The following is a 25,599-nucleotide window of genomic DNA, read 5'->3' on the forward strand; positions in this document are numbered from 1 at the left end:
AATATTTGAGATTTCTGCCTGTAATTCCTCCTCGTCTAATATCCTGTAAAAACATTTTACAAAATTAATCACTGTCAGTACAGGATAGAAACTCAGGACAGACAATTCTAGTTTCTATGTCATATTTTTTCCTCTCTCATTCCCCAAAAGCTGCAAATCTTCACCCCACACACTTCCTCCATTCTCTTTTTTAAATTTAAAGTACCCAATTCATTTTTTCCAATTAAGGGGCAATTTAGTGTGGCCAACCTACCTACCCTGCACATCTTTGGGTTGTGGGGGCAAAAACCATACAAACACAGGGAGAACGTGCAAACTCCACACGGACAGTGACCCAGAGCCGGGGTCGAACCTGGGATCTCGGCGCTGTGAGGCTGCAGTGCTAACCACTGTGCTGTCTTTTGCCTAATTCCCATTCTGCTGTGTCTAATAATAATCTTTATTAGTGTCACAAGTAGGCTGACATTAACGCTGCAATGAAGCTACTGTGAAAATCCCTGAGTCGCCACACTACGGCGCTATTCACCCTCCCTATTCTCCTGAAAATGCTAATTCAGGCTGATTGTCAGATCCATGCTCACAGCTTCCTGTCCAGGAGGTCACAACAAATATGAGCTGCAACCGAAGAGAAAGTACTGGAAAATCTCAGGAGGTCTGGAAGCATCTGTAGGGAGAGAAAAGAGCTAACGTTTCGAGTCCAGATGACCCTTCATCAAAGCTAAAAGACAGAGATAGTGGGAAATATTTATACATGAAAGATGACTCCATTCTCACTCCACAGTATAAATATTTAAATGTTAAAATTAGAAATGTCTGAATAAAATATTTTCTGAAAGAAAAGTGAAGAAATACACCAATAAAACAGCGCAGGTGGATTCAGCGGGGATGGAGCTGCTTTTTCCACATGGTGGCCTGACCCTGGGGAGATCTCTCGATCCCGCGCTCCCCAAGGCTCCGGGAGGCGGTGAAAATGATGACTGCCGACATTATCTGTGTTATTGACCAGAGGCTGAGTGTGCTGACTCAATATCTGTGAGCTCATGAAGCCCAGCTGCAAAACGCCAGGAAGAGGCTCGATGATCCGGAGGAGAGAATCCTGAACATTCAGCAAGATGCCTCCTCGATGGAGGCAAGAATTCAATCCTTTGAGAACCAGCCGAGTGGCTGGCGGAGGTCCCAGAGGACCGAGGGTCGGAGAAAGAACATCCGAGTCGTTGGTCTGTCAGATGGTCATCATTGAAATTACAGGGCAGCACGGTGGCCTAGTGGTTAGCACAACCGCCTCACGGCGCTGAGGTCCCAGGTTTGATCCCGGCTCTGGGTCACTGTCTGTGTGGAGTTTGCACATTCTCCCCGTGTCTGCGTGGGTTTCACCCCCACAACCCAAAAATGTGCAGAGTAGGTGGATTGGCCATGCTAAATTGCCCCTTAATTGGAAAAAATAATTTGGTAATCTAAAATTTTTTTTTTTTAAATCATAGAATTTACAGTGCAGGAGACGACCACTTGGCCCAGCGAGTCTGCGCCTTGGAAACAGCACCCCACCCAAGCCCATACCTCCATCCCATCCCCGTAACCCCACCTAAACTTTTATTTGGACACTATGGGCAATTTATCATGGCCAATCCACCTAATCTGCACATCTTTGGACTGGGAGGAAACCTGTGCACCCGGAGGAAACCCACGCAGACACGGGGAGACCGTGCGGACTCCGCACAGTGACCCAAGCTGGGAATCGAACCTGGGACCCTGGAGCTGTGAAGGAACTGTGCTAACCACTGTGCTACCGTCCGCCCAAAATGATGTTATTTTCTGTCCATTTAGTGTGGAGGGCAAGGCTCCAGTTAGGTTCTTCGACGACCGATTCACATCAAGCTGGATATGAAGCCTGGGCGTTTCAAATTAGAAAGGGTGCATCGATCTTGGAGGCCGAGGGATAATTTTCATCCCAGGCCTGTTATCATTCACTTCCACAACGTGAAAGTTCGCCAGAAGGTCCTGGAGACGGGTACGGTGAGGTGGTGTCTGGCTCCAGGTGGGAGTGAGGAGTCAGGATGTTTTGACAGCAACACAAACGAAGTGTTGAGGCTTCGATGAGGTTCAAAGGCAGCTCAAGGCTGTGGGGAGTGAATTCTGTCAGGCTTTTTCCTGCAACCCGAATAATGGTCTCCAACAACTCCATCAAGTCTTTCAATAATCCAACTATTGCCTTGGCCTTCATTAAATCAATGAAGGGCCAGGATCTGGAGGGATGGTTTACAGCTCGGACTAACTCAGGTTCTAATCCAGACTCTTTCCCTGTCATGGTGTTGTCTGAATTTCAGAATCACAGAAATACACATAGTGACAGGAGTAGGCCATTCAGCCCCTCGAATCTGTCCTGCTGGTGGCTACCACCATGGCTTCGCCTCCTTCTTCACCCTGATGTCGCTCTGCTTCACATTACTGAGAAGGCATCCCTCTGGCAAAGCCATGCTGACTATTCCTGCCTCTCGAAGTGGAGATGGATTTGTTCCTTCTGAATGTTCTCCAATAGTTTCCCTACCACTGACGTGAGAATCACTGGTCTGTAGTTTCCTGGCTTATAGAACATAGAACAGTACAGCACAGAACAGGCCCTTCGGCCCTCGATGTTGTGCCGAGCAATGATCACCCTACTTAAACCCACGTAACCCGTATACCCGTAACCCAACAATCCCCCCATTAACCTTACACTACGGGCAATTTAGCATGGCCAATCCACCTAACCCGCACATCTTTGGACTGTGGGAGGAAACCGGAGCACCCGGAGGAAGCCCACGCACACACGGGGAGGACGTGCAGACTCCACACAGACAGTGACCCAGCCGGGAATCGAACCTGGGACCCTGGAGCTGTGAAGCATTGATGTTAACCACCATGTTACCGTGTGGCTTATCTCTACAAACTTTCTTAAATAGTGGGATCATATTAGCTGTTCTCCAGTCCTCTGGCACCTAACCTGTCACCAAAGAGGAATTAAAAATTTGGGTCAGGGCCCCTGCAATCTCGCCTCCCACAGCATCCTGCGACACAATTCAATCCAATCCAATCCAATTCATCCAGACCTGGAGATTTGTCCACTTTTAAGCCTGCCAACACTTCCAATGCCTTGTCACTCCCTCTGTCAATTCACTCAAGAACCTCTCGGTCTCTCTCCCCGAGTTCCATATCTACCTCCTCATTCTCTTGGCTGGAGACAGATGTGAAATATTTGTTCAACACCCAAACCAACGTCCTCTAAAGTTTCTCTCCATTTAAATAATAAGTTGCCTTTTTATTCCTCTGACCAAAATGGATAACCTCACACTTATGCATGTTAAATTCCATCTTATCAAATGTATTATGGAAGTCCAAATACGTCTACATGACCCCATTATCCACTTGGCTTATTACTTCAAACAAATCAGTCAAACATGATTTACCCTTCACAAAATCACGCTGATTGATGGATTGTGGTTTGATTTTCCAAATGTCCAGTTACTATTTCCTCAATCATGGATTCCAGGTCTCCCAACAACAGCTTTTAAACGAACTAGTTTCTGCCTTTTTGAACAGGAGGGGTTACATTAGTCTTTTGTTCTAATGCAGTGACATTGTCAATGCCCCCGCGCGGTCTCATAGAACAGTACAGCACAGAACAGGCCCTTCGGCCCTCGATGTTGTGCCGAGCAATGATCACCCTACTTAAACCCACGTAACCCGTATACCCGTAACCCAACAATCCCCCCATTAACCTTACACTACGGGCAATTTAGCATGGCCAATCCACCTAACCCGCACATCTTTGGACTGTGGGAGGAAACCGGAGCACCCGGAGGAAACCCACGCACACACAGGGAGGACGTGCAGACTCCACACAGACAGTGACCCAGCCGGGAATCAAACCTGGGACCCTGGAGCTGTGAAGCATTGATGCTAACCACCATGCTACCGTGAGGCCCAGTCTCGATGAGGTTGTTTGCGGAGAGAAGCCGGAAATGACGACAGTGAGTGGAGAATGTTTATTGTTTCACATTGGGCACCAGGGCCGCACTGGGGTTTGTAAACCCCGCCCCCCGACACTGACCTCTCACCTGACGATACCAGGGCAATGATTGACGGCAGCTCCTGGCCAATAGGGTTCAAGGGGCGGATTCGGAGGACCGGTCGGGAGCGGCTGATCCTCCAGCCAATCGGAGTGAACGAGGAGGCGGGACTGGGCCGAGTGAAGCATGCGCAGTGCGATTAATGGCGGCGCAGAGAAAGTTCTTTCTGGGATCCACAATCCGTAATGGTGGGACTGGCGGGACCGAGGGAGAGATGAATCAGGCGCGTCGTTGGACACACTTCGTAAATATGTTATATAAACTGAAAACCCGTAATAATTACCTACCGGTACCCCGGGGCCTGCAACTTTCTCACAGACGGGACAATGGAGCTACCATCTCTATCGCGCGCTAGCGGGGTTGCGCATGCGCACCTATCAACTTTATTTGGGCACCAGCAGCAGTGCGCACGCGCACCCGCCATTTTTATTGGGGGCAGCAGCAGCGCAGTTCAGGCTCAGTCGCCATCATTGTTGAGGGCAACATTTTTGAAATGTTTCATCATGACCGACTTTCACTCAGTTACAAATTCCTATTTATGAGACAGAACAATGATACATGTCCAGGGCAGTGACAATAATTCAGATTTATTTTGTGCCATGACAGAATAAAGCTTTTTGAGACATTTCAGAGAAATGTTACAAAATAACAATTGACACTTATCCACAAGAGGAGATATTAGATTTTAAGGATAATCTTAACAGAGGAAAGTGAGTGAGAGAGTCGGAGATTTTTAAGGAGGAAATTCCAGAGCTTGTGGCCCAGTCAAATGATAAGAGGTCAGTAATGGTGGACCGAATAAAATCAGAAATGCTATAGTGGCCGGAATTAAATGAGGGCAGAGGTCTTGAAGGGGTGTGTGTGGAGGAGATAACAGAGATCAGGATGATCACAACTACAGGAAAAGAAGGGGAAATTTCAACTTTTGGTACTTCTTAAAAGGAAAGTGAGCCCAGGGCATGTGTAAAAAAGACTTGTTTGTATTGTATTTGTTTTATTGTCACATGTACTGCGGTGCAGTGAAAAGTATTCTGTGTACAGTCATAACTTCATAAGATACAGGAGCAGAATTAGGCCATTTGGCCCAATGTGTCTACTCCGCCATTCTATCATAGCTGATATGTTCCTCATCTGCTACCTACAATGCTAAAGACCAAGAGCTGTATTGCAAAATCAGTCAGAGCATCTCCTCTCGAGAACACATGACCTAGGAGCAGGAGTAGGCAATTTAGCCTCCCGAGTCGAAATACCTTCAATGTGATCATGGCTGATCCCATCCTGGGCTCAACTCCACTGTCCTCCATAAGCCTTCAACCCATTCCCAATTAAAAATAACTCCTCCCTGCCAATAAACATGTGCCTCGGCCATATTGGGGAATGCAAAATATGTATGCCGGCTAAAGGGGGGAGGCCACAGTTATCATTACAATTATAAACTGAATAAAAAACCTGTAAATATATATGTTAATTTTTGCGTGTTCTTTTTTTTTTTCTCTCTCTCTAACAATTTGTAATTTGTTCAATATAAAACATGAAAACTGAATAAAAAACATTTATAAAAAAAAAATAACTCCTCCCTGAATTTACTCACTGTCCCTTCATCCACCACAAATTCCACAGATTCACAACCCTTTGCGGGAAGTAGTTTCTCTTCAAATTTGCTACCTCTTATTCTAAGATTATGACCTCATTTAAAATGCCCCACAAAAGGAAGCATCAGCGCCACGTCTACTTTATAATCTTCATTATTGTCACAAGTAGGCTAACATTGACACTGCAATGAAGTTACTGTGTAAATCCCCGAGTCGTCACACTCCGGTGCCTGTTCAGGTACACAGACGGATGTCTTTAAGGATTTGTAGGAGGAAATCGGAGCACCGGGAGGAAACCCACGCAGACACAGGGAGAATGTCCTGCCCTCCCCTTTTGGGCTGTGAGACTGGTCCACGGAACATGTGTGATGCAATAAAAACAGCAGTGACAGAGGAGACAGCATCAACTACAGGGACATCTCACTCCTTAGAGTCAGGGGGAGACCTTCACTTGGGTGATATTTAAAAGATTAATCTACTTGCAGACTGAGTTTATCCAGAAGCACAGTGCGGTTTCTGTGCTGACAAATCTACAGTGAACATGATCTTCTCCACACACCAGCTACAATGGAACAATTGGGATTTGATCTAAAGTGTCAGTGCTGAGAAAGTGAAATGTTCTAATTACTGAGTGTAAGTAAACCTTTCAGTGTGAATCACAATTTACTGGGACAACTGGAAAAGGCACCAAAACGTTTCAATCTCTGAAGATAAACTTCAGCCTTGAAATTATGTTTCGGTGATCACAAGCTGTGGGAAGCTTTGTGAATGTTTCCTCTTCCCTTTTGTAAACAAGCAAAGAAGTTAACCCTTTCCCCTGACAGCACGGCAACAATTTGAAATAAAGACTTTGACTTTTAAAGATTTGGCTTCAACCTATTTGTTGGGGTCATCTTTCCGGCTGTGCGAATCATCGTGGGCGGGATGGAAATTTTGCTGGAACATTTTTTTATAATCCTAATCTTTATTGTCACAAGTAGTCTTACATTAACACTGCAATGAAGTTACAGTGAAAAGCCTGTTACAGTCAGCACATTCCGGTGTCTGTTCAGGTACACAGAGGGAGAAATCAGAATTGTCATGTGAGTGTACCTTTAAGAACTGGGTGTTTATCAAATAGCTGCAGTGAAGACAGACAGCCCAGCTCCACCCACACTCTGATATCGCTGCAGCTATTTGATAAACACCCATTTCTTAAAGGTACATGTCAGAGGTAGGTTGGGGCGTGGAACGCACTCCCAGCTATGGTAGTGGAGTCGGACACTTTCGGACTTTCAAGCGGTTATTGGATAGGCACATGGAGTGCACTAGAATGATTGTTGGTTGTAGGTTGATTTGATCTTAGTCTCAGACTAGTTCGGCACAACAGCGTGGGTCGAAAGGCCTGTACAGTTCAATGTTCTGTATCCCCACATTTCTCCGGTTTGCCCATGGTGCCGGTGTCCTTGTGCCTCTCCGGATTGGACAAACAGTTCAAACCTCGTCCATACACCGAACATGTGTACATATTCTCTTTGCTGTGAATGGTGTGATTTATTTTCAGGATGTGTAACTGGTAAAAGCTCTTTCCACGGTCAGTTCACTGGAGCACTCTCAGTCGTCTGTGTGTCTCGGTGCTTTCTCAGGCACACCCATGTTTGAAATCTCTTCCCACAGACAGAACGGACAAACATCTCTCCTTCCACATTCAAATTCAAGTCTAGATGTGGGCAGCACGGTGGCCTAGTGGTTAGCACAACCGCCTCACGGCGCTGAGGTCCCAGGTTCGATCCCGGCTCTGGGTCACTGTCCGTGTGGAGTTTGCACATTCTCCCCGTGTCTGCGTGGGTTTCGCCCCCACAATCCAAAATGTGCAGAGTAGGTGGATTGGCCACGCTAAATTGCCCCCTTAATTGGAAAAAATAATTGGGTAATCTAAATTTAAAAAAAATTTTTTTTTTTAAATTCAAGTCCAGATGAACTGAGTTATTCTGTTAATTTTCTGTCCGAAAATCCTCTTCTGAGCCCCAGTAAAACGGCTGCAGTCACTCGTAATTTACCTGGTGTCTCGAAGATGAGATGACTGAGTGGATCCCTTCCTACATTCGGAGCAGGTGAATGGCTTCACTCCAGTGTGAGTGTGTTGTTGTTTCTGCAGATCATTGCTGCTTTAAAGCTCTCCCCGCATTTAGAACATGAGTGTGAACACGCTGGTGTCGCTGCAGGTTTGATAATCAAGAAAATCCTGTCCCACACATGATGCAGGTGAGTGTGAGTGCGTCAATGAATTTCAACACATTGTGTAATTAAATTCTTTGCCACAGTCCCTACACTGGAACACTCTCACTCGGGTGTATGTTTCCCTGTGCTGTTTCTGTCACACTGATGTTTGAAATCTTTCCCACAGACAAACATTTCTCCGGCCACATTCAAAAGATATTCAGGTCCTGATGAATTGAGTGACTGTCAGATCTTGACATGATGTTTGATTTGAGTTTCCATTCTGTCAATCCACTCCTTGTGACCATATAAAACCAATTTACCCAGGTTAGCCTAGGACAGAAACTTAGAACAGATAACTCTAGTTCCCAGGATTTAAGTATTGCTCTCTTGTTTCCCAAAGCTGCAAATCTTAGTCCCACACACTCTCCCCTTCCCACAAACTCACCACAATGATTTCACCGTCACCCATACTGAGATGAACATTGAATTCCAGATTATTGAATTTACCCTCCACCAATTGCCATGATGGGATTTGAACCCTTGTCCCCAGAACACTAGTCTGTGTCTGTGGTTTGCTGGTATAGTGAACCCCCATGGAGAGTGGTACTGACCTGGACCTCAATACTTACACTCAAAGACCAGGTTCAGATTAATCAAGTGACTCTCTCAGGTTTTAATGTCTTATTTGATTTCACTTTGCTGTGTGTAAATCCTCCCCTTGTAACCCCCTGTAAAAGGAGTTTCCAGAATCCATCACTGTCAGTCCTGCTGAGTGGACAGGGATCACCGCGCATGCGCCCTGCTGCACACAGCCCCCTGTGAGGATGATGGTGGTTAACTGGGGAAAGGCTCTGCAGGAAAACATTCCTGCTCGAGACTGGTAATTTCTTGTTTTAGCTTTGAGGCCTCCACTGGGTGTTTGTGCAGCCTCCCCTCCCACCCACTGCCCCTAACGCTGCCTCCGCGTATCCGCCTCCTTCCCACCTGATGAGACAAACAAGCGTCTGTCCCTGGACATGAGACCCACTGCGCATGCTCCGCATCACAATGCCTGGGGAGTGATTGACGGCAGGTCCAGACCAATAGGAAGAGGGGGCGTGACTGGAGGACCGAGCAGGAATGGCTGGTCTTCCAAGCAATCGGAACTCCACAACCTCATTTCCTGCCTGAGAGGTGTTAACCAATGGGAGGAATTGGAGGACTGGATGGACTCTGTCGTCCAGCCAATTAGATTGTGGACTTTGTGTGAATGAAGATTGAGCTTCACAAAGACTGAACCTTCTTCCTGTGTCAAACCTCTGAGGAAAACACTTTCTTTTCACTTCAATGGACTTTTTAAGATTCCATTGACCCTTCTACAAAACTGTTACAACAATGGACAACAAACTCTGTTCCTGATGCCACAGATGTGGCATGGTGGCACAGTGTTTAGCACTGCAGCATCACAGGGCCAGCAACCTCAGTTCAATTCCAGCCTTGGGTGACTGTGTGGAGTTTGCACATTCTCCCCGTGTGTGTGTGTGGGTTCCCTCCCTGTGCTCCAGTTTTCTCCCACCGTCCAAATATGTGCAGGTTTGGTGGATTTGTTATGTTAAATTGCCCCTTGGTGATCAACGGTGAAGTGAGGTTACGGGGAGAGAGCAGGGAGAGTGCGCCTGTGGTTGGGGGGGGGGGGGGGGGTGTAGGGTTTTTTGTACGGTTTGTGCAAACTCGATGGGCCGAATGGGCTCATTCTGCACTGAAGGGATTCTATGATGCTGCCAGACATGTTATGTTCATCCAGCATTTTCTGTTTTTACTCAAAATCACACATATATTTGATCCACTAATTTGACTTATTGAACCGCTATACCATCAGCTACTGGAAGCAGTGTATTGGTGTTGCAGCTTTTCTATAGAACTTTCTCTCAAGTCTGATCTAATGGGAGGCAGAGGCAGCTGATCGGATTGACTCAATCTCAGTCACAAAGAAGCTCCACAGGTCCTCACACTTCTTGTTGGAGGTGAGGTTGGAAGAGACATGGGGAAGCGAGAGAACTTCAAAAGGAACTAACTTGTGTCAGAGATATTAACAAGTTTCAACACGCTGCATATTTAACAAAAATCTAATTTATTTGACTTTTAGCCAGAATATTAGCCGCTGTAAATGGGGTGGAGTTTGTTATCAGCAGAAAGAGACCCAAATTAATATGTTTCAGTCCTAAATGTGATGAAACGAGGCAGCACGGTAGCATGGGGGTTAGCATAAATGCTTCAGAGCTCCAGGGTCCCAGGTTCGATTCCTGGCTGGGTCACTGTCTGTGCGGAGTCTGCACGTCCTCCCCGTGTGTGCGTGGGTTTCCTCCGGGTGCTCCGGTTTCCTCCCACAGTCCAAAGATGTGCGGGTTAGGTGGATTGGCCATGCTAAATTGCCCGTAGTATCCTAAAAAGTAAGGTTGGGGGGGGGGGGTTGTTCGGTTACGGGTATAGGGTGGATACGTGGGGGTTTGAGTAGGGTGATCATTGCTCGGCACAACATCGAGGGCCGAAGGGCCTGTTCTGTGCTTTACTGTTCTATCTATCATTATAGCAAAATCCAATTACTGTCATTACTTGTGGCCTCGTTGGTGTGTCAGCACATGTGATGACCGAGTGAATCCCTTCGCACACTCTGAGCAAGTGAACGATCTCTCCCCAGTGTGAATTTGCTGGTGCTTCTGCAGGGTTGATGACCGAGTGAATCCCTTCCCACACTTGGAGTAGGTGAATGGTCTCTCCCCAGTATGAACTCGCTGGTGTCTCAGCAGTTTGGATGACTCAGTGAATCCCTTCCCACACTTGGAGCAGATGGTCTCTCCCCAGTGTGAACTCGCTCATGTGTAAGCAGGTGGGATGACCGAGTGAATCCCTTCCCACACGTGGAGCAGGTGAATGGTCCTCTCCCCGGTGTGAACTCGCTCATGTGTAAGCAGGTGGGATGACCGAGTGAATCCCTTCCCACACGTGGAGCAGGTGAATGGTCTCTCCCCGGTGTGAACACGATGGTGATTCCGCAGGTTGGATGACCGAGTGAATCCCTTCCCACACTTGGAGCAGGTGAATGGTCTCTCCCCAGTGTGAACTCGCTCATGTGTAAGCAGGTGGGATGACCGAGTGAATCCCTTCCCACACGTGGAGCAGGTGAATGGTCTCTCCCCGGTGTGAACTCGCTCATGTGTAAGCAGGTGGGATGACCGAGTGAATCCCTTCCCACACGTGGAACAGGTGAATGGTCTCTCCCCGGTGTGAACACGATGGTGATTCCGCAGGTTGGATAACCGAGTGAATCCCTTCCCACACTTGGAGCAGGTGAATGGCCTCTCCCCAGTATGAACTCGCTGGTGATCCAGCAGGTTTGATGAAGTGCTGAATCCCTTCCCACACTTGGAGCAGGTGAATGGTCTCTCCCCAGTGTGACTGCGTCGATGAGTTTCCAGCCTGGATGGGGAAGTGAATCCTTTCCCACAGTCCGCACATTTCCACGGTTTCTCCTCAGTGTGACTGCATTTGTGGCTTGTGAGGCCTGATGATTGACTGAATCCTCGTCCACACACACAACACGTGTACGGTTTCTCCCCACTGTGAACGATGCTCTTTCCTTCCATGTTCAAAATCCTATGATGTTCAGGATATGATAAATTGAGGGTGTGATGTTTTGGTTTGAGATTCCCGACCTTTGAAGCTTCCCCTTCGAACACCCTGCGAAACGGATTCAAAACAGAAAATAGGGAATGAGAGAGAACCCACAAAAACACAAAAGCAGGTTGTCAAATTGAGATCAATGAATCTGGTCATTTGTGGGGCCAGCACTGGAAAAAAGTTACCATGAAAACGGCTGGATTGTTATAAAAACCCAATTGGCCTCTTTGGGAGGAGAGAGAAAGAGGTGAAGAGGGATGTTGTGTATCTACAAGACATATTAAGAGAGTAGTTGGCAAAGCAAATTCGATTTTGAGCTTCATAAACAGTAATATTGACACCAAAGCTGTGCTTCCGGTGGCAATGATTAGCACTGCTGCCTCACAGCGTCAGGGACCCGGGTTCAATTCCAGCCTTGGTGACTGTCTGGAGTTTGCACATTCTCCCCGTGTCTGCGTGGGTTTCCTCCCACAATCTAAAGAGCAGCAAATTAGGTGGATTGGCCTTGATAAATTGTCCCTTAGTGTCCAGGGATGTGCAGGTTAGGTGGGGCTATGTGGTTACAGGGACAGGGTAGGAGTGTGGGCAGAGGCAGGGTGCCCTTTCAGAGAATCAGTGCAGACTCGATGGGCCGAATGGCCTCCTTCTGCACTGTAGGAATTCTATGGTTCTAATTCTATCCTGTGCATCTTTCTAAAGCTCTGGTCACCACTCTTCAGGAAGGATGTGAAGGTTCTTGGAGAAGGTGCAGAGGAGATTTACCAGAATGGATCCAGCAAAGGAGGTTGAGGGGAGATTTGATTCAGGTCCACAAGATTATGCCAGATTTCCATCGGGTGGACAAAGAAATTCTTTTTCCATTCACTGATCGTACAAGCAGTCGGGACACAGATTTAAAGATTTGGGTAAAACCTGGATTGAACGATATAAGATCCCGAGGGGTTTTGACAGGGTGGATGTGGAGAGGGTGTTTCCTCTTGTGGGAGAATCTGGAACAAGGGGGTCCCTGTTGCAAAATAAGGGGTCATCCATTTCAAATGGGTGACAGTGCGGAGACTGCACATTTTCCCTGTGACTGTGTGAGTTTCCTCCGATTTCCTCACACAGTTCAAAGATGTGCAGGTTAGGTGGATCGGCCATGCTAAATTGCCCCTTCATCTCGAAGGATGTGCACATTGGGTGGGATGGGGCGGACCTGAGTGGGGATTGTTCTTTCGCAGGGTTGGTCCAGACTTGAGTCCGCTCCAGTCACAGCCGGACTCTGTGCATGTGCAAAATTGTGTAATGTGGATATCGCACATTCTCAGCTGCAGTGCATGTTGGGTGATTAACCCGCCATTGAAATCTATATTGTTGATATAAATCATGCTTTGTGAACCGATTATGACTGGTAACATTGGACCAATGTGACAAATGTATTAAATCAATCAAACAGCACCTAAATAGTACGGGCCCTCCATCATTTGGGGCCTCACGGTAGCATGGTGGTTAGCATCAATGCTTCACAGCTCCAGTGGTCCCAGGTTCGATTCCCGGCTGGGTCACTGTCTGTGTGGAGTCTGCACGTCCTCCCCGTTTGTGAGTGGGTTTCCTCCGGGTGCTCCGGTTTCCTCCCACAGTCCAAAGATGTGCGGGTTAGGTGGATTGGCCATGATAAATTGCCCGTAGTGTAAGGTTAATGGGGGGATTGTTGGGTTACCGGGTATACGGGTTACGTGGGTTTAAGTAGGGTGATCATTGCTCGGCACAACATCGAGGGCCGAAGGGCCTGTTCTGTGCTGTACTGTTCTATGTTCTATCACAGTTCTGTCCTGGGTGTGATTGACAACAGTGACGACAGTGAGATGTGAATTAATTGGGGGTCTCAACAGGTTGGGTGAACAAATGATTTTTGTCCCCATAGACCGAACTGTTAAACTGCCCCTCGCCAATAACAATGTGCTGAAATTGGATCAAACAGTTTGAGCTTTTAAAGTTGGAGTGTTAACCCGTGGGAAAACTGAGGAAATCCCTTTGCACATGTGAAGTGTGTGAGTGATCTCCGTCTGAACTGCTCCTGAACTGCACATTAGATTAATTAATGACTAACTCATATTTATTCTCATCCAGTGGAAACATCTTCCACTTTTCTATCATATCAAACCTTGCGATAATCTTAAACGATCAGGCCATTGTTTATTCCCTTTTCCAGAGAAAAGGGATTATTAGACGTAGGTAATGGTTCTGCCATTCATACCCCCCCGGACCTGTCTTTTATTTCTTCACTTGTTCTATTAGTTTACCTACTTGTCTCATTGTCACCCAGTTTTGCCTTGCACTATTATCCTCTTTGTCATTTAAAAAAACCATTAAAGACTTCCGGCTGTGGCTATGCGGAGCTAAGTCGCACGTTCGGCAGCTCCCGCTAGCAACGGACTTTTGGGCTCTTTTCAGGGCCCGTAACGGCGCTTGTTCGATGTTTCCCGGTGTGGGAAGGGGACAGCAACATTCCCCTGATAGTGTATGGATTGGACCAGGAGTGGGGCAATTAAAAAAGTGACATTTAAGCAAAGAAAGGTGCGAGGGAGGAGGACCAAGGTGGCGGCGGGCGGGAACCAGGCAGCGTGGATGCAGTGGAGATAGTGGCGGTGATGGATGCGGAGAAGGCCTTTGATAGGGTGGAATGGAGGTACCTGTGGGAGGTGCTGAAAAGGTGCGGGTATGGGGAGGGGTTCGTCAGGTGGGTGAGGTTGCTATATGAGGCCCCGGTGGCGAGTGTGGCCACGAACAGAAGGAGGTCAGAGTATTTCCGGCTGCACTGGGGGACGAGGCAGGGGTGTCCCCTGTCCCCCCTGCTCTTTGCACTGGCGATCAAACCCTTGCCATGGCGTTGAGGGAGTTGAGGAACTGGAGGGGGTTAGTGCAGGGTAGGGAGGAGCATCAGGTGTCGCTTTATGCGGATGATCTGCTGCTATATGTCTCGGACCCGATGGGGGAATGCCGGAGGTGATGAGGATCCTTCGGGAGTTTGGGGATTTCTCCGGGTACAAGCTCAATATGGGGAAGAACGAGTTGTTCGTAGTGCACCAAGGGGACCAGGAGAGGGGCATTGGTGAGCTCCCGCTAAAAATGGCGGAGAGGAGTTTTAGGTACCTGGGGGTCCAGGTGGCTAGGAGTTGGGGGGCCATGCATCAGCTTAACTTCACAAGGCTGGTGGAGCAGATGGAGGAGGTGGGTAGGGTGCAGTCAGTTAAAATTTCAGATGCTCCTGAGGGTTTTTGTTCCTGTTCCAATGCCTCCCCATCCTAATCCCCAAAGCCGCCTTCAGACGGGTTAACAGGAGCGTTATGGGGTTTGTGTGGGCGCAGAAAGACCCGAGGGTGAGAATGGTGTTCTTGGAGCAGAGCAGGGATACGGGGAGGGGGGGGGGGGGGGGGGGGGGGGGGCGTTGGCATTGCCTAACCTCTGTGGGTAATATTGGGCCGCCAACGCGGCGATGGTACGCAAGTGGGTGATGGAAAGGGAGGGGCGGCGTGGAAGATGTTGGAGATGGCGTCCTGTGTGGGCACGAGCCTGGAGGCGCTGGTGACAGCGCCGTTTGCCGCTTCCTCCAACGAGGTATACACGAGCTTGGTGGTGCGGCTACCCTGAAAATCTGGGGCAATGGAGACGGCACCCGGGGGGGGGGGGGGGGGGGGGGGCCCTCGGTGTGGTCCCCGATACGGGGGAACCACCGGTTTGTCCCGGGGAGAATGGACAGAGGGTTCCTGAATTGGCACAGGACAGGTATGAGAAGAATGGGGGACCTGTTTGCGGGTGGGAAGTTCACGAGCCTGGGTGAGCCGGAGGGGAAGTTCGGCCTCCCCCCGGGGAACACCTTCAGATATATGCAGGCAAGGGCGTTTGTTAGGCGGCAGGTGGTGGAGTTCCCACTGTTGCTGCCACGGAGGGTCCAGGACAGGGTGCTTTTGGGGATGTGGGTTGGAGAGGGGAGGATCTCGGCAACGTATCAGGTGATGCAGGAGGAGGAGGAGGCATCAGTGGAGGAGCTGAAGGGTAAGTGGGAGGAGGAGTTGGGTGAGATCGACGAGGGGACGTGATGGATGCCCTGGGGAGGGTGAATTCTTCCTCCTCTTGCGCGAGGCTCAGCTTAATACAATTCAAGGTGCTGCATAGGGCGCACATGACCGGGGCAAGGCTGAGCCGGTTCTTTGGGAGAGAGGACAGATGTGTTAGGTGCTCAGGGAGCCCAGCAAACTACACCCACATGTTCTGGGCATGCCCAGCGCTGGAGGACCATTGGAGGGGCGTAGCAGAGGCGATGTCAAGGATGGTTGGTTCCAGGGTTGAGCCGGGCTGGGGGCTCGCAATATTTGTGGTGGCAGAGGAGCCGGGAGTGCAGGAGGCAAAAGAGGCCGGTATTCTGGCCTTTGCGTCTCTAGTAGCCCGGCGAAGGATTCTTCTTCAGTGGAATCCTGGGTCAACGATATGGCTGGGTTTATTAAATTGGAGACGGTCAAATTTGCCTTAAGGGGGTCGGTGCAAGGGTTCTTCCGGCGGTGGCAACAGTTTCTAGACTTCCTGGCGGAGCGTTAGGTGATGGTCAGCAACAGCAGCGACCCGGGGGGCAGTGGGGGGTTTTGGGGTGGTTGGGGGGCTTGTGTGAGGGTTTGTTTGTTTTTCTTGATTGGGCGTGTATATTTGCCGATATGCTGATTATTTATTACTTGTGTATACCGGGGGGGGGATTTGTTCTTATTTCTTTGTGTTTTGTTGTTGATAATTTGGGAAAACTTGAATAAAAATTATTTATAAAAAAGAAGCATTAAAGTGCCCAATTCTTTATTTTCCAATTAAGGGACCAATCCACCTACTCTGTACACCTTTGGATTATGGTCGAAGACACACGCGACAGTGACGTGGCTGCAAGGTGATCAGGGCTAGGATCGAAATATACAAGGATCTGTGTCCAATCGAAAGAAAAGGCAGATGGGCAAAGGGGCGTGGGGTTGCATTGTTAGGAAGGAATTAAGTAAATCGATTGCAAGGAGAGATATTGGATCTGAAGGCATAGAATCTCTGTGGGAAGAGTTGAGGAATCGCAAAGGTAAAAAGACCCTGATGGGAGTTATGTACAAGCCTCCGAGCAGCAGTCAGGATGTGGGACAGATAAGAAATCAGGAGATAGAGAAAGCGTGTAAAAAGGCAATATCACAATAATCATGGGGGGACTTCAATATGCAGGTGGGCTGGGAAAATCAGGTTGGTAGTGGATCCCAGGAAAAGTAATTTGTGGAAGGTCTAAGAGATGTTTTTTTCGAACAGCTTTTAACAGAGCCTAATAGGGAACGGGGTAATGTGTGATGTGTAATGAGGCAGACTTGATTGAGGCACTATGGAAATTCATCCCAAGGAGGAACAAAGAACAGTACAGCACAGGAACAGGTGCTTCGGCCCTCCAAGCCTGCGCCGACCATGCTGCCCGTCTAAACTAAAATCTTCTACACTTCCGGGGTCCGTATCCCTCTATTCCCATCCTTTTCATGCATTTGTCAAGATGGCCCTTAAACGTCACTATCGTCCCTGCTTCCACCACCTCCTCCGGCAGGAAGTTCCTCTGTGTATAAAACTTACCTCGTACATCTACTCTCAACCTTGTCCCTCGCACCTTAAACCTATGCCCCCCAGTAATTGAAAACATGCTAAAGGGAGGACAAGGCATCCATGGTTGACGAGGGATGTCAAGGACAGCATAAAAGCAAAAGCATACAAAGTGGCGAGGACATGTGATGAGCAAGTGAACGATCTCTCCCCAGTGTGAATTTGCTGGTGCTTCTGCAGGGTTGATGACTGAGTGCATCCCTTCCCACACGTGGAGCAGGTGAATGGTCTCTCCCCAGTATGAACTCGCTGGTGTCTCAGCAGGTGGGATGACCGAGTGAATCCCTTCCCACACGTGGAGCAGGTGAATGGTCTCTCCCCAGTATGAACTCGCTGGTGTCTCAGCAGGTGGGATGACCGAGTGAATCCCTTCCCACACGTGGAGCAGGTGAATGGTGTCTCCCCAGTGTGAACACGATGGTGATTCCGCAGTGTGGATGAGTCAGTGAATCCCTTCCCACACGTGGAGCAGGTGAACGGTCTCTCCCCGGTGTGAACACGATGGTGATTCCGCAGGTTGGATGACCGAGTGAATCCCTTCCCACACTTGGAGCAGGTGAATGGCCTCTCCCCAGTATGAACTCGCTGGTGATCCAGCAGGTGGGATGAAGTGCTGAATCCCTTCCCACACTTGGAGCAGGTGAATGGTCTCTCCCCAGTGTGACTGCGTCGATGAGTTTCCAGCCTGGATGGGGAAGTGAATCCTTTCCCACAGTCCGCACATTTCCACGGTTTCTCCTCAGTGTGACTGCATTTGTGGCTTGTGAGGCCTGATGATTGACTGAATCCTCGTCCACACACACAACACGTGTACGGTTTCCCCGCACTGTGAACAATGCTCTTTCCTTCCATGTTCAAAATCCTATGATGTTCAGGATATGATAAATTGAGGGTGTGATGTTTTGGTTTGAGATTCCCGACCTTTGAAGCCTCCCCTTCGAACACCCTGCGAAACGGATTCAAAACAGAAAATAGGAAGTGAGAGAGAACCCACAAAAACACAAAAGCAGGTTGTCAAATTGAGCTGAATGAATCTGGACATTTGTGGGCCCGGCACTGGAAAAAAGTGACCATGAAAACGGCTGGATTGTTATAAAAACCCAACTGACCTCTTTGGGAGGAGAGAGAAAGAGGTGAAGAGGGATGTTGTGTATCTACAAGACATATTAAGAGAGTAGTTGGCAAAGCAAATTCGATTTTGAGCTTCATAAACAGTAATATTGACACCAAAGCTGTGCTTCCGGTGGCAATGATTAGCACTGCTGCCTCACAGCGTCAGGGACCCGGGTTCAATTCCAGCCTTGGTGACTGTCTGGAGTTTGCACATTCTCCCCGTGTCTGCGTGGGTTTCCTCCCACAATCTAAAGAGCAGCAAATTAGGTGGATTGGCCTTGATAAATTGTCCCTTAGTGTCCAGGGATGTGCAGGTTAGGTGGGGCTATGGGGTCACAGGGACAGGGTAGGGGTTTGGGCAGAGGCAGGGTGCCCTTTCAGAGAATCAGTGCAGACTCGATGGACCGAATGGCCTCCTTCTGCACTGTAGGAATTCTATAGTGCTAATTCTATCCTCTGCATCTTTCTAAAGCTCTGGTCACCACTCTTCAGGAAGGATGTGAAGGTTCTTGGAGAAGGTGCAGAGGAGATTTACCAGACTGGATCCAGCAAAGGAAGTTGAGGGGAGATTTGATTCAGGGACACAAGATTATGCCAGATTTCCATCAGGTGGACAAAGAAACTCTTGTTTCCATTCACTGACTGTACAAGCAGTCGGGACACAGATTTAAAGATTTGGGTAAAATCTGGATTGAACTATATAAGATCCTGAGGGGTTTTGACAGGGTGGATGTGCAGAGGGTGTTTCCTCTTGTGGGAGAATCTGGAACAAGGGGGTCCCTGTTGCAAAATAAGGGGTCACCCATTTCAAATGGGTGACAGTGCGGAGACTGCACATTTTCCGTGTGGCTGTGTGAGTTTCCTCCGATTTCCTCACACAGTTCAAAGATGTGCAAGATGTACATCCAATAAAAATGGCGGCCGTTAACTCGAGCCGAACATGAGGAGCTGCAGCTCCGCTCGGTACAAACTGGGTCCCGGAAACGCATTTCCCGAGGTTTGCAACTTACAACAACTTTACACAAAGTTTCCGCCCGCCCCAGCGATGTCACGCTTCCTCCATGTTGTGGAGATGCTGCCGTTGGACTGGAATGAGCACAGCAAGAAGTCTTACAACACCAGGTTAAAGTCCAACAGGTTTGTTTCCTAAAACAAACCTGTTGGACTTTAACCTGGTGTTGTAAGACTTCTTACCATGCTCCTCCATGTTGTTAAATGCCTCCTACCAATTTCGGATCTGAAGAAGACGCTCTTCTCCTTCGCCATTACCCCACACTGCGCATGCTTCAATCACAGTGGATCCCGCCCCTCAGTCATTCCAATTGGTTGGAGGACCAGCCGCTCCCGGTCGATCCTCCAGATCCGCCTCCCCTCTTCCTATTGGCCGGGAGTTGCCGTCAATCACCCGGGCATTGTGACGGTTCCAGATGGTGAGAGCGGCCACAGGCTCAGGCTGACTCGCTGATTGTCCAATAATAACAGTGAGAGTCTCAGTGGGACAATCAGACAATAATAGTGGAGATGGGGCCCAGAGGAGAAACAGCAAAGGATTCACTCACTTTGAGACTAACAAACACTGTGTCTGTTCCAATAAGTCAGGCTGCAGTGTGTGAGTGAACACATAGAACATAGAACAGGACAGCACAGAACAGGCCCTTCGGCCCTCAATGTTGTGCCGAGCCATGATCACCCTACTCAAACCCACGTATCCACCCTATACCCGTAACCCAACAACCCCCCCCCTTAACCTTACTTTTATTAGGACACTACGGGCAATTTAGCATGGCCAATCCACCTAACCCGCACATCTTTGGACTGTGGGAGGAAACCGGAGCACCCGGAGGAAACCCACGCACACAGGGGGGAGGACGTGCAGACTCCACACAGACAGTGACCCAGCCGGGAATCGAACCTGGGACCCTGGAGCTGTGAAGCATTTATGCTAACCACCATGCTACCCTGCTGCCCCTTTGGATCTTTGGATCCAATGTAGAATCATAGAATCCCTACAGCGCTGAAGGAGGCCATTTGGCCCATCGAGTCTGCACCGACCCACTGAAAGATCACCCTACTGTGGCCAATCCCCCACCCTAACCCCGTAACCCCACCCAGGGACAATTTATCACAGCCAATCCACCTGCACATCTTTGGACTGTGGGAGGAAATCTTTGCAGCCACGGGAAGAATGAGCAAACTCCACACAGACCGTGACCCAAGGTCGGAATCAAACCCAGGTACCTGGTGCTTGAGGTAACAGTGCTAACTACTGAGCCACCCCCGTAACTCTGTCATGATTAGACAATAACCTGCCTGTTATTCCAATTCTGGTGTATGTTCCTCTGTTACTATTATTATTAGACAACAATCTATCTGATATTCCAATTCTGGTGTGTTATACTCTGTTGCTGTTATCATTAGACAATAATAGGAGGGCAAAATGCAAGGTAGCAATGATATTTTGAAGTTTCTGGGTTACAATGAGTGTCACTGGGAGGTGTGATAAAATAGGAATGGAAACATCATGACAAAGGGTGGCACAGTGGCAGTGGTTAGCACTGCTGCCTCACGGTGCTGAGGACCCAGGTTCGATCCTGGCCCCGGGTCACTGCCATGTGGAGTTTGCACATTCTTCCCGTGTCTCCATGGGTCTCACCCCCACAACTCAAAGATGTGCAGACTCGGTGGATTGGCCACTCTTTTGAGGTCCACCAACAAAATAGAACAAAGGAAACAAACTTAGGGACAAAGCAAAAAGGGCCGCTCCAGTTAGGGGCACTGCCCGAACGTAACAAAGATCAGCAGAAACTTAAAAACATCTAATGGGAGTGTATTTAAAGGAGTCAATAAAGCACCCCAACCCCTGCGGTGCCCACCGGGCATGGAAGGCTTTGATGGTGCCCATGGACACCGCATCCTCCCTTTCTAGGGACATCCAGCTGCAAATGTAGTCGCGGAAAAGGGGCAAACAGTCTGGTTGGATGACCCCCTCAGTCGCCCGCTGCCTGGACCTATAAATGACGCACTTCGCCAGGCCTAGAGCAGGTTCACAAGGAGGTAAGTGGAGCTGGTTCGCGAGGTGTTCGGCCCAAGTAGGACTCAGCAAAAACACAGTCCGTGCTCCCACCCTGGAACGACCACCCAGTGGAATCCACCTCCTCCCTGCTGGTGTGTGGAGCCTTCAGTCCGGGAGGGGGCTCAGCAAACACACTGTCTACTCGATCCCCCTGACCCGGAACAAGCACACCGGATCGAATAAGGAAGGTTTGTCCTTGCTGAAGGCAGATGTTATCAGTTGGGAGGACTGGGCCGGGCCCTCGGCCCAGCAAACAAGTAGTCCAAGGGCTTTACTCCCACCTTGTTTTTGAAGTTGCCTCCTTGTTGTTGTCATTCTCTCCCCTCTCCTTCCTCCAGGCAGCTCAGCAGCAACCAGGACCGGAAACAGGCAGCAAACTGAGCAACCGAGAGTGAGAGAGAACAGCAACAGAGAAAGGGAGAGAACAGCAGCAGCCACTCTCCACAACAGCAACATCCTCACAACACCAAAGTCTGCACTGGGAGTGCCAGCTTCGGATTGGCCATGCTAAATTGCCCCTTAATTGGAAACAAATAATTGGGTACTCTAAATTCATAATAAAAAATAATAATACTCACCTCTTGTCACAATTTTGGTGTTTTCAAGCTTACAATCTGCTGCAACCTTCGGCTGGAAAGATATTAGAAGCTTTGGAAGCACCTGTAAAAAGAAATTACACTGGTCAGAAATGTTAGTCGAGGTTAGAAATTAAGATCAGGCAAACCTTTATCTTGGTTTGAGTTTGCTGGGTGTAAATCCTCCCCTTCTAACCCCCGGTAAAAGGAGTTTCCAAAATCCATCACTCTTCAAGTCCAGGATAGAAGGTCCAAACATTCTTTCCCCTTGTTGCCAGTCCCAGGATTACTTAATGAGGGTTTTACTTGCTTTGGAGGCAGTTCAGTGAAGTTTCACTAGTCTGATTCCTGGGATGCGAGACTTTGTTTTATGGAGCAAGATTGAGCCTGTTTGATCTGTACCCGATGGAGTTTAGAAGAATGAGAGGTGATCTTATTGAAACGTCTAAGATTCTGAGGGGTTTTGATAAAATAATATTTTCCCACGTGGGGTTCAAGAACTAAGGGGGACAGTTTAAAGATAAGCGTTCTCCAATTTGACACTGAGGTAAGGAGAAATGTCTTCCCTCAGAGGGTCATCAGTATGTGGATAAAAGTAAATTGCTGCGGATGCTGGAATCTGGAACAAAAACAGAAAATACCGGACAATCTCAGCAGGTCTGACAGTATCTGTGGGGAGAAAAGGGAGCTAAAGATTTAGGGCAGCACGGTAGCATGGTGGTTAGCATAAATGCTTCACAGCTCCAGGGACCCAGGTTCGGTTCCTGGCCGGGTCACTGTCTGTGCGGAGTCTGCACGTCCTCCCCATGTGTGCGTGGGATTCCTCCGGGTGCTCCGGTTTCCTCCCACAGTCCAAAGATGTGCGGGTTAGGTGGATTGGCCATGCTAAATTGCCCGTAGTGTCCTAAAAAGTAAGGTAGGGGGGGGGGGGGGGGGGGGTGGTGGTGTTGTTGGGTTACGGGTATAGGGTGGATACGTGGGTTTGAGTAGGGTGATCATTGCTCGGCACAACATCGAGGGTCGAAGGGCCTGTTCTGTGCTGTAATGTTCTATGTTCTAATGTTTGAGTCTGGATGACTCTTTATCAAAGCTGAGTTTGTGGAATTCTCTTTCCCAGAGAGTAGTGGCATTGGGTCACTGAATATACTCAAAGCTGAGTTAGTCTTTTTTTATCTCCTGGGGAGTCAAAGATTTTTGGGGGAAGGCAGGAAAATGTGATTAAGGGCACATGCGGATCAGCCATGCCTTTATTGAATGGCAGAGTAGGGTCAATAGGCCGCATGGCCGTTCCCTGCTGCTAATTCTGATGTTATTATTCTTCTGTTCTTCGGATTGCCATACATGGCAGCAGCACCTTTCCCCTCTGGAGGGGCCTGTCAATCATCGACACAATGATTTTCTCTCCTGGTCACCGGGAAGCCTGAAGCATCGCCTCTGTTACGTCATCAAGATGGCCTCTCAGCCGCTCCGCTAAACAAAGATGGCGGCCGTGGAACTGGGCCTGATACCGGATAAAAGCTCCGGAACTGCAACCGCGGGATTTGCAGTCTTAAACCGGCCTTGCGACCAGCAGGGGGTGTTTATAAAGCCGTAACTCCCTCCCCACCCCGGCTCCCGGCTCCATTCCTCCCTCCGCCTCACCGCCACAAACAGCCGCTCCCGCACTCGCAGACCTCCGATCAAAGAGACACTGCGCATGCTCCAGATACAGTCCAGCATTGCGGCTGCGCACTGGGCTCCTGTGGCGTGTAGGGCACATTCACAGCCGCATGGAATGATGGGTAATAGCCGCACGATTGAAACTGCAAACAGTTAATACAAAATAACTTGGTTACCGATTGATAAACATAATCAAGCAAATTATTGTCAATGGGTATTCTGCTATTCTCCATTTCTCGAAATGAATGAATTCTGCTCTCCTGTGGAACAATGCAGATCTTAAAATGCTTTTTCCCCATGGGTCCTTCCTCTCTCCTCCCCAGAAGATGCAAACAGTTGCTGGGTTCAATCCCAGAATCAGTAATTCCTCCATCTTCTTCCCTCTTACTCGTGATACTGAATGTTCAGTGTTTTCTAAAATGATCCAGCACAGATGGAATTCACTCGGCACATCATGTCTGCACGGACTCTGGACAAGAGCTACCAATTTTCCTGGTTAAATTCCATTTGCCACTGTACTGCCCATATGACCAGTCCATCTGTATCATCCCGTAATTTAAGGTTTTGGTCCTCGCTAGTTACCACACCGACAATTTCCCATCTGCAAACTTATCGATCATACCTTTATATATTTCAAGTACACGATTTTATATATAATTACTATTGGTGTCTGAGGATTCACCGGATCTCCATCAGTACCTGAACCTGTGATTCCTTCCTGTGAGACAATCGAGAGCTTTAATTGCTCTGGAGAAACAATGCTGAGAAAGCTGATGTTCTGGTCAAGGCTAATAACTGGGTGCTGCCTTGCCTATCTCTGAATTTACTCCACTCCTGTTCACTCCCCACTTATAAACATTGACCATAATGACTGGCAAGAGTTTGCTACCAATCAGTCACTATCGTGACAACGTGCCTATCAAACTGCATCATTGGAGATGCACGGTAGCACAGTGGTTAGCACTGTTGCCTCACAACGCCAGGGTTCCGGGTTCGATTCCCGCTTGGGTTACTGTCTGTGCAGCGTCTGCACATTCTCCCCGAAAGACTTTCTTGTTAGGTGAATTGGTCATTCTGAATTCAGACGAACAGGCGTGTGGCAACTCAGGCATTTTCACAGTAACTTCATGGCAATGATAATGTAAGCCTACTTGTGACAATAATAAAGATTATTATTATTACATTTGAATTCCAACGCCTCAATGAAGAGGCAGAGAGTGGTAGAGAGGGATCTCTGCCAAACATCTGCGGGTCGAGAAACACCTTCTCCAATCGCAGAAAGACCACAAGAGAAAACATATGACCCTGAGTAGATGTCATCCTCGAAACGAGGAACAACTGACAACCGAACAACAGAGGAGGAGCAGGTCATGAAGGTGTGACAGTCAATATAACTTTCTGCGTTTGAGCAGTTCAGCTGGAATTCCATCCTTGCCGGGTTGGTTCTGATTGCTCAACAATCAATGGCCTTTCCCAGTTCAAGTGATGAGGATTCCTTGTCCAACTCAATCATGATAGGAAGTTGCAGGAGAGTCAAACAGAGACCGCAAGGTGTCCGTCTCACAGGAGTACAGCTCACATTCGTGTTCAACCCAGCAGGACATGTTCACATCTGGTGGTGAGAACTTCACCATACTCCATAATCAGGTTGGCACGGTGATGCAGTGGTTAGCACTGCTGTCTCACGGCGCTGAGGTCCCTGGTTCGATCCCGGCTCTGGTCACTGTCCATGTGGAGTTTGAAAATTCTTCCCTTGTTTGCGTGGATTTCGCTCCCTCAACCCAAAAATGTGTAAGGTAGGTGGATTGGCTATGCTAAATTGCCCGTTAATTGGAAAAAATGAATTGGCCACTCGAAATTTTAAAAAATAACAATACATAATCAAAGGCAGTTCAGATTCCTTGATAAAAGCAAATTACTCCGGATGCTGGAATCTGAAACCAAAAGAAATATGAAACTATCTTTTGGTTTCAGATTCCTGA

At 48.5% G+C, this 25,599-nt stretch overlaps 1 protein-coding gene and 1 pseudogene across 1 annotated transcript in view; one reads left to right on the plus strand and one right to left on the minus strand.

Moving 5' to 3' along the window:
- LOC119960905 overlaps nucleotides 1-25,599 on the plus strand; it is a 379,220-nt gene that overhangs the window by 64,901 nt on the left and 288,720 nt on the right. The window lies entirely within an intron of this gene.
- Nucleotides 10,341-22,681, minus strand: LOC119960909 (annotated as a pseudogene).

Source organism: Scyliorhinus canicula, unplaced genomic scaffold (genome assembly GCF_902713615.1).
Source record: "Scyliorhinus canicula unplaced genomic scaffold, sScyCan1.1, whole genome shotgun sequence".
NCBI classification, from domain to species: domain Eukaryota; kingdom Metazoa; phylum Chordata; class Chondrichthyes; order Carcharhiniformes; family Scyliorhinidae; genus Scyliorhinus; species Scyliorhinus canicula.